This window comes from Elaeis guineensis, chromosome 9 (genome assembly GCF_000442705.2).
Source record: "Elaeis guineensis isolate ETL-2024a chromosome 9, EG11, whole genome shotgun sequence".
NCBI classification, from domain to species: Eukaryota; Viridiplantae; Streptophyta; class Magnoliopsida; order Arecales; family Arecaceae; genus Elaeis; species Elaeis guineensis.
This window is the reverse complement of record NC_026001.2, coordinates 74073787-74082948: the sequence shown is the minus strand read 5'-3', so window position 1 is coordinate 74082948 and position 9162 is coordinate 74073787. Positions and strand designations below refer to the sequence as shown.

Sequence of the window (9162 nt, the reverse complement as noted above, 5' to 3'; positions counted from 1 at the left end):
ATAACGATCAAATTATATCTAGTCTTGTTTCCACTTTTCCAGTTATTCTAGATACAATTGTGAAATATTGGATCTTCTATTATTTAAATCGTGTATCTCCTTCACTTGTAGTTATTTATCATTCAATGAATGAATGAAGAACTCATTTGATCTCCTGATATCAATCAAATCAGAATCTTTCTTCATATATAAAGAAAGGATTTTCAATCTTACTTAATTCTTTATATTTCTAGCTCTTCAAGGTATTCGTCCTATATTCCAGTATCCAGTACAATTATCCCAGTACAATGACAGACTCGTGTATAGGGAACTATACTAGCTACCTATCTAATTTATTGTAGAAATTCGGGATCAATGATTGGACATGCAAAATAGAAATACTTTTTCTTGGGTAAAGGAACAGATGACTCAATCGATTTCTATATCGATCATGATATATGTAATAACTCGGGCATCTATTTCAAATGCATATCCCATTTTTGCGCAGCAGGGTTATGAAAACCCACGAGAAGCAACTGGACGAATTGTATGTGCCAATTGCCATTTAGCTAATAAGCCCGTGGATATTGAAGTTCCGCAAGCCGTGCTTCCTGATACTATATTTGAAGCAGTTGTTCGAATCCCTTATGATATGCAACTGAAACAAGTTCTTGCTAATGGGAAAAAGGGGGCTTTGAATGTAGGGGCTGTTCTTATTTTACCCGAGGGATTCGAGTTAGCCCCCCCGATCGTATTTCTCCCGAGGTGAGAGAAAAGATGGGAAATCTATCTTTTCAGAGTTATCGTCCCAATAAAAGAAATATTCTTGTGATAGGTCCTGTTCCCGGTCAGAAATATAGTGAAATCACCTTTCCCATTTTTCCCCCGACCCTGCTACGAGGAAAGACGTTCACTTCTTAAAATATCCCATATATGTAGGTGGGAACAGAGGAAGGGGTCAGATTTCTCCTGATGGGAGCAAGAGTAACAATACAGTCTATAATGCTACATCAGCAGGTATAGTAAGCAGAATAGTACGTAAAGAAAAAGGAGGATATGAAATAACCATAGTTGATGCATCGGATGGACATCAAGTGGTTGATATTGTACCTCCAGGGCCAGAACTTCTTGTTTCAGAGGGTGAATCCATCAAGCTCGATCAACCATTAACAAGCAATCCCAATGTAGGAGGGTTTGGTCAGGGAGATGCAGAAATAGTGCTTCAAGATCCATTATGTGTCCAAGGCCTTTTGTTCTTCTTGGCATCTGTTATTTTGGCACAAGTTTTTTTGATTCTTAAAAAGAAACAGTTTGAAAAGGTTCAATTGTATGAAATGAATTTCTAGGTCCAGAAATTCCTTAACATCAAGTTGGTAAAAAGCAACAAATTATTGTCGATCGATACTTATGTATGATCAAAAAATTCTGTAAACCTTTTTGTTTATACTGTTTTTGTTTTGTTTGTGGGATGTCTGGAATTCATTACGTGTATCCCATTCCTAGTAATAGACTATAGGCATACAAATATAAAGGAAGAGAATACAAGGGAAGGATGGGAAAAATACTTTTAGGAGGGATTACTAGTCTTCCTAATCTTCTATTCGACACAAAAAAGGGTGTAAAATCCCTTTTCTTGTGTCGTCTTGTATCGAAATAATAATGATTTTTCTCTTGTTCGTCAAAGATTACTATTCCTTGCTTTCCGGGTCTATTGGAACTCCTTTGTTTAGATTCATAAGAAGTAGTAGACAAACAAAAAGAAAGGGTTAGGGGAGGAGAAATTCATTGAACAAATAGAACTTCTTTAATTATTCAATTAATTTAAACTTCTAATTTAGAAAAATTATTCAAACAAAAAAAACTTTTACTGTTCTAGTTGAAAGGCAAATTAGATTTTTACAAATATCCAAATCCTTATTTATTATCTCATCAGAGTTTTTATAGAATAAGGTTCTATTAATTTAGTATAGAAAAAATTTTCAGGATGTCTCATCCGTAGAAATCCATATAATATTGGATTATCCAGAAAATCGATTGATTCCTTCTTTTTTGTTGCTTTGTAAGAGTTCAATATTATGGAGGAACGACAGAGACTATGAATCAATCAATAGATTTCATTCTTCAAATTATTAAGAAACAAAGGATCTGTTTTGTCATTTCTACGAATATAATATTTTCATTATGTTTACTGGATAACTTTCCAATTTGTATGTTATAGAGTAGATCAAAGTTTCGCTATATGGAGTCAGAACTCAGCGGGACCTTACTGCTCTAATCAGACAAAGAGGTAAGGTCCCGCTGAGTTCTGACTTTTTCATGTCTAAAATCCGGTTCATCCGATTACTACAGAGATGAACCCAACCCGGAATATGAACCGTAAAAGAAAATACCTATTAAACCGATCACAAGAATACCGGTTACAGTACCTATCAGCCAAAGAGGAATCCTTCCAGTAGTATCGGCCATTTCCCCCACTTTCCTCCACATTTCATCAAGTGGTCATGCTAGAGACAAAAACAGTCATAGATAATTATGAGGATAGTATCTTTCCGAATGGGATAAGAGAATTCCTACTATTCTCTTTCTTTCTCTCAATTGAAGAAATAATTGGAAAATAAAACAGCAAGTACAAAAATGAGTAATAAACCCCAGTATAGACTGGTACGATTCAATTCAACATTTTGTTCATTCGGGTTTGATTGTGTCATAGCTCTATAATTCGAATTAGGTTTATCGTTGGATGAACTGCATTGCTTATATTGACCCCAAGAAAAAAATGGTAGGTACAGCTAATTCGTGAACAGCCAACCATCGTACTGTAAAAATTGGATAGGTTCGATCTATGGTCATTGGAGGGCCTCCTAAAAGGATCTACTAAATTTCTCGAGTTGTTCCAAAGAATCAAAACGGCCGGTTATCAATGGAATCCCTTGTCGGCTCTCTGTGAAATACTCATTTGGCCGAGGACTTCCAAACACGTCGTAAGCTAAACCCGTACTAACGAATAACCAACCCGCAATGAATAGGGAAGGTATAGTAATGCTATGAATGACCCAGTATTGAATACTAGTAATAATATCAGCAAAAGAACGTTCTCCCATGCTTCCAGACATGCTGAGCTCCACAAATTTTTGTACATTCAAAACAAAAAGGGAATCGATTCCGTGAAAGATGGGATCAGTAAATGAAAACTACTGATATTTCATCTTTGTGAGATCGTCAATTTTGTACCAAAGGTATATTTCGAGTATACCGAATCAGTATAGCTATCCTTCCTCTGGCACAGCAACGCAGTCTCGATGGGTACCGAAATACTACATAATTCTTTTCTTCTTTTTTTGTTCCTTGTCTATGCATAACTGTATGTTATTCAATAGATCAATAGAAAATTCCTCAAATTCCTTATAAGGTGTTTCCATTATTGGCTTCGTAATAGAAAGTAAAGATCTTGGAAAAGTGTGAATCAATGGGTTCTAATAATTCATGAAAGAAATAAAGGTTTTCTTTTTTTGATAGATCGTTTCGATATATCGTAGAGCACTTTTTTTCTTCTCATTCGAGATATTATGGGCAATTAACCAACCTATTAATGTACTGAATCCAATGAGTTAAAAAAAAAATAAGTCAAAGGGAATATCAGGTCGTTCACCCCCAAATGGATTAGATCCTTTTTATTGAAAAAGAAAAGAAATGATCAAAATGGAAGTTCTTTTCAAATCCAATTTTTTGATTTTATTCAAAAATGAAATAAATTCTATTTAAATCATTTTTGAATGAAGTTACACGACACAGTTCTTATTACTATTACTTTACTCAACTCACGAATTGCACAATGAATCTGTCGATTCGGAATCACAAGACCGATCGATGTCATAGCTGATGAATCAAGAACTTTCAATTGAACTAAACTAATCCTGTCAATTGGTTTTTTCTTACCGTTACTGTTATATCTGGGAAAAATGGAAACTTAGGTAAGTATTTTATCAACATATGTAACAAAAGAACATATCTAATTTAGCTCTTTCATGCCTACTATAACTAGTTATTTCGGTTTTCTACTGGCTGCTTTAACTATAACCCCAGCTTATTGATTGGTTTGAATAAGATACGACTTATTTGAAATGAATTGAATGAACAATTCATAAAAATGAATATTTCTCTGAGATTCCAGGTGTTCCAGGTTCCTTTCCACATCAATTGCCAATTCTTGGTTATTGAGATTCACGGATAATTCAGATTAATATTTAGGGATAGATCTTACCCATCTTTTTATCCCCTCAAAAAATCAAAATGATTGAAGTTTTTCTATTTGGAATCATCTTAGGTCTAATTCCTATTACTTTGGCAGGATTATTCGTAACTGCATATTTACAATACAGACGTGGTGATCAGTTGGACCTTTGATTGAGTAACATTTCTTTTTTTTGATTGACCTCCTCCCTGCGGGAGGTCAAATTAAGTTTCAATTACACTTTTTTTTGTTAAGTTATTTTATTGTGATTCGACATAAGATAAACGGAATCACGCTCTGCAGGATTTGAACCTACGACATCGGGTTTTGGAGACCCGCGTTCTACCGAACTGAACTAAGAGCGCTTTCTTATTACAGGAGATACGACTGTAGTGTAAAGAAAAGGTTTTTTTACCCCCAAACATATCTTGCATACGTATAGCAAGCAAAAATGAAAGATTATGTCCAATTTCAATCGATCTTAATTAATCCCTCGTTACTGCCCATAAGAGAAGTAATAGGTAGGGATGACAGGATTTGAACCCGTGACATTTTGTACCCAAAACAAACGCGCTACCAAGCTGCGCTACATCCCTTTTGAAAGTTCTTGTACAGTGTCATTGTACAAAATCCTGTCTTTTTTCCACATTGTTATTTTCCCCTCTATCTATATACAATTTTCTTGTCATTTCTTCTTTTTGGTTTCATATAATAAAATAATTTTATACATCTGAAACCTAACATATAAAAAAAAAAAAATTGATCTTATCGGTGTATCGTATAAAAAAAAAGAATCAAAATTGATCTTATCGGAAATGCTCAGGAAGAAGGGGTTATCTTTTTCTTTCTTTTTTAGGGACAGGAAAATCTCATCTATCGGTTCATTGTACATATCTATTTTAGTTAGGAATTCCGCGTAAAGTCAAAAAAAATACAAATGATCTTGAACTACAACATCTGACCATACATATATGTATTACAATAAAGAAGGAGGATTTTCAATGTGAGATATAAAAACATATCTCTCCGTGGCACCTGTGCTAACTACTCTATGGTTTGGGTCTTTAGCAGGTCTATTAATAGAAATTAATCGTTTATTCCAGATGCCTTGTCATTCTCTTTTTTTTCATTCTAGTTATTAATATGCGAAGAAATGAAGAAAATTAGGGATACAATTCTACGTGACGTGACTCAAATTTCGCCCCTTCCTTTTTTTTTTCAGTTCTTTAGGATAGGAGGAGGATAGGAAGGAAAGAAAAAAAAAAAGTGTATTGAACCTCGACAAAAATTGGTGAATCTAAGATCGAATTTTGGGGAACAGAAATGGAAATGTGTATCCAGATCTAGGGCAGAATCCACGAAATCATAGCATAGAAAGAAGATACTTAAATGAAATATTGGGATTTAAGATAGGAATAATTGATAGTTAGAAAGAAATTGTATTACTTAATTATTACTTTATTATTAATTATTACTTTATTAATTATTACTATTACTCTATTAATATTAATTGTAATTATATAATTACAACACATACAACACAACGAAATCTTTAGAAATGAAAATGGAATTTCAAGTTAGTAACTTCTATTGATTTTCTTATTGATTTTTTTGTTCTTTTATTCTTCTTCAGTTCGGGTCAAAATAGAAGAAGTTAAGTCGATCCAAAATCAAAAGGGGGTTCATGGCCAAGGGTAAAGATGTCAGAGTCAGAGTTATTTTGGAATGTACCAGTTGTATCCGAAATGGTGTCAATAAAGAATCATCGGGTATTTCTAGATATATTACTCAAAAGAATCGACACAATACATCCGGTCGATTAGAATTGAGAAAATTTTATCGCTATTGTCACAAGCATACGATTCATGGGGAAATAAAGAAATAGATGGAAGGAACGTGTGCGCGATCTTTCCAAGAAGAGGAAGAGGAAGAACTTAACATATTTAAGTTAACATATTTAACTTAACATAAATATAACATATATAATATACATAATATATACAATACAAATCAAACCCGATTTCATTTTCATATATATATATATACATACATATGATATGTATAATATAAACGATGCGAATCAAAGCCTATTTGGTCAGATCTGAAATGAATAAAGAAATAGAATTTTAGAGATAAGGAATAAACCATGGATAAATCCAAGCAACCTTTTCGTAAATACAAGCGATCCTTTCGTAGGCGTTTGTCCCCAATTGGATCTGGGGATCGAATCGATTATAGAAACATGAGTTTAATTAGTCGATTTATTAGTGAACAAGGAAAAATATTATCTAGACGGGTGAATAAATTGACCTTGAAACAACAACGATTAATTACTATTGCTATAAAACAAGCTCATATTTTATCTTTGTTACCTTTTCTTAATAATGAGAAACAATTTGAGAGAGCCGAGTCGATCCCCAGAACTACTGATCCTAGAACCAGAAATAAATAAACATACTCCTCAATTGACTCAAAACTCCAATCGAAACTCAAGCTCAGATTGATGCTTTGTTCAAAAGGCCTAGAATCCCGATTTATTTCTTGTGTTATAAGAAATCAAAAATGGGGGAAGAAGAAAGATTTTTTTTTATTGAAACATGTTCGTTCATTCCTACTACTTATCTTACTTCATTTTTTTTATTCTATCTTCCGGAGTTCATTCTCCGGGAATTCTGTTTCAATTTCAATCATTTCTGTATTTTTATTTATAATATCATATCCTTTATTTGATAATCTGATTGGAAATCATGTAAAGACAATTCTTATTTGATATAGATATTTGCGCAAGTATTTTACGATTAAGAAGCAATTGCTTCTTGTACAGATTTGGTATTAATCTACTATAATTATAGAATACCTTATTCTCACGAATTACTGTATTTATTCGAGTGATCCACAAACTACGAAAATCCCTCTTTTGCCTGCCTCTATCTCGATGAGAGGAAACCAAAGCTCTCATTTTCTGTTGAGTAGTCGTTCGAGTAAGTCTTGAATGAGCCCCAATAAAGGTTGATGCAAATAAACGAATTTTTGTTCGACGTTTCCGAGCTGTATATCCTCATCTAACTCTGGTCATTGAATCAAATTAAACCTTAATGAATAACTAATTGATTTCTCTTCTTTCAGTCATCCTTTACCCCCCGTAATTAATAACAAAATGGATTATTCCGATATATAAAATCAAAATTCCAATGGCTTTTGCTACTATGACTTTCCCAACCACGATTTTTTATTCCTTCCAGGCATTTCACCTGGAAATAAGAAATTCTAACGATACCAAATAAAAAAAAATAGTGGGTTCCATCGTTTCTATGGTGACTTTTTTTTTAAACGGTGAGGTCCTCTCTATACACCGGAGCCTCTTCTTTACCACTTTCAAAGTGAGATCAAAACTCAGTTCGATAAGAGTATAACGGTTTAAAGATCTGACTCTGGAGGAGAGTACACTTCATCTGAAGTCTCCAACTTCTTATCCTCTTTGGAATCATCCACAAAAGGACATGTGCCCATACGCCACAGCAAAATGGAGTAGCTGAAAGGAAGAACCGCCATCTGCTTGATATGGTGAGAGCAATGATGTATGAGACTCATGTTCCTAAACACTTTTGGGCTGAAGCTGTTTGACAGCCACTTATCTGATTAACAGAGTTCCTTCCTTGTCACTAATAAGAAAACCCCGATTGAGGTTCTTACATGAGAGAAACCTTTTGACTTTCATCTAAGAGTTTTTGGTTGTCAAAGCTTTGTGCATGTTCCAGAACCCTTAAGAGACCAGTTGTTGTGAAAGTTCCTCGTTTCCAAGAGTGAGTACGCCATCTTGTATTGCTTCCCCTGAATCTACTCTTTCATCCAGCTTTTCTAGTCCATTTGAAGAGGCCGGGAATGGATTAGTAAGTAGAGTGAAGGTTTGAAAGATAAGCTAGATCAGCACCAACCAACATTTCTTCTCCAACCCCGCATGTGTTTTACAACACTTGCCTTCCTCCTAGCCAGCTATTATTGGACTCCCCTCAAAGAAACTCTAACCAGTATGTAGCTCTATTTATACTCTATTATCGTATTCGCTTTACTCGCATAATGGAATGTAGCTCTCCGCTTCGCACCTCTTCCTCAATCCAATAGCGAGGTGTCCTGTCATCCAGTCATATGGTAGGGACTAGGTTCGGAAGGAAGGTATGATCCTCAAGTTCACTACGGGTTGGGTAAGTTCCCGTTAAGAAAGCTTTCAGTTCAGTTCCTATTGAGGAACCCTCCTCTTTCATAGGGAAAGATAAAGCCCTATAGTTTTCAGTGCCTACGTACCTATTTCCAATACCCGAAAAGAATAGGGATGAAAGCTTGGAAGCCAATCCGGGAATGGAAAGGTTTCTTAGATAAGGAAATACGCCTGCCAGTGGGGCTATGGATTTTTGGGCTTCAGTCTTTCCAGTAGTTTTCCTATCCCATATTTTTTGTACCGACGGGAATGATACGTTGAAGGAGCCTTCTTTATGTTTATGTTATGGGGAGATTCAATACAATACGGTTCTCTTTTTCCCTATAGCCTGTACCCGAGATCAAGTATTCATTCACACAAAGGGATGCAAGAAAAATATCCGGCAAAGGTCTGACACCCTCCAATAAGAAAAGGGATTCAAGGCAGGAATCAAGGATTGACATATGTCACACACTTATTATGAAGCCCTCAAAAAGTTGGTGTTGAGGAGCGGATGCTAATTGAAAGAGCTGGAAATGCAGGATAGCTTCACTTCAACTGGATTCCTTCCCTGTTATGTCTGCACTGTGATAACGGGGTACTATGGGGTTACATCCCACCTCTCCTATGAAAGAAAAGCTTTTACCCTACCCTCTACCATTGGTCTCCTCTATCGGGTTACGGTGCTTCGCAACTTCCTATATGGTGTCTTCGTTTATCACATATTCATTCTAGTTTTAAGAAACCTTAAACAACA

The 9162-nt window shown here is 35.0% G+C and overlaps 2 non-coding genes across 2 annotated transcripts; both read right to left on the bottom strand.

Annotated features, from left to right (window-relative positions):
- Positions 1–4501: 4501 nt before the first annotated feature.
- On the bottom strand, positions 4502–4575 carry TRNAW-CCA (transfer RNA tryptophan (anticodon CCA)). Its single transcript has one exon. It is a non-coding gene; the product is annotated as a tRNA-Trp (tRNA).
- A 157-nt stretch (positions 4576–4732) lies between these two features.
- Positions 4733–4806, bottom strand: TRNAP-UGG (transfer RNA proline (anticodon UGG)). Its single transcript has one exon. It is a non-coding gene; the product is annotated as a tRNA-Pro (tRNA).
- Between the last annotated feature and the right edge of the window lie 4356 nt (positions 4807–9162).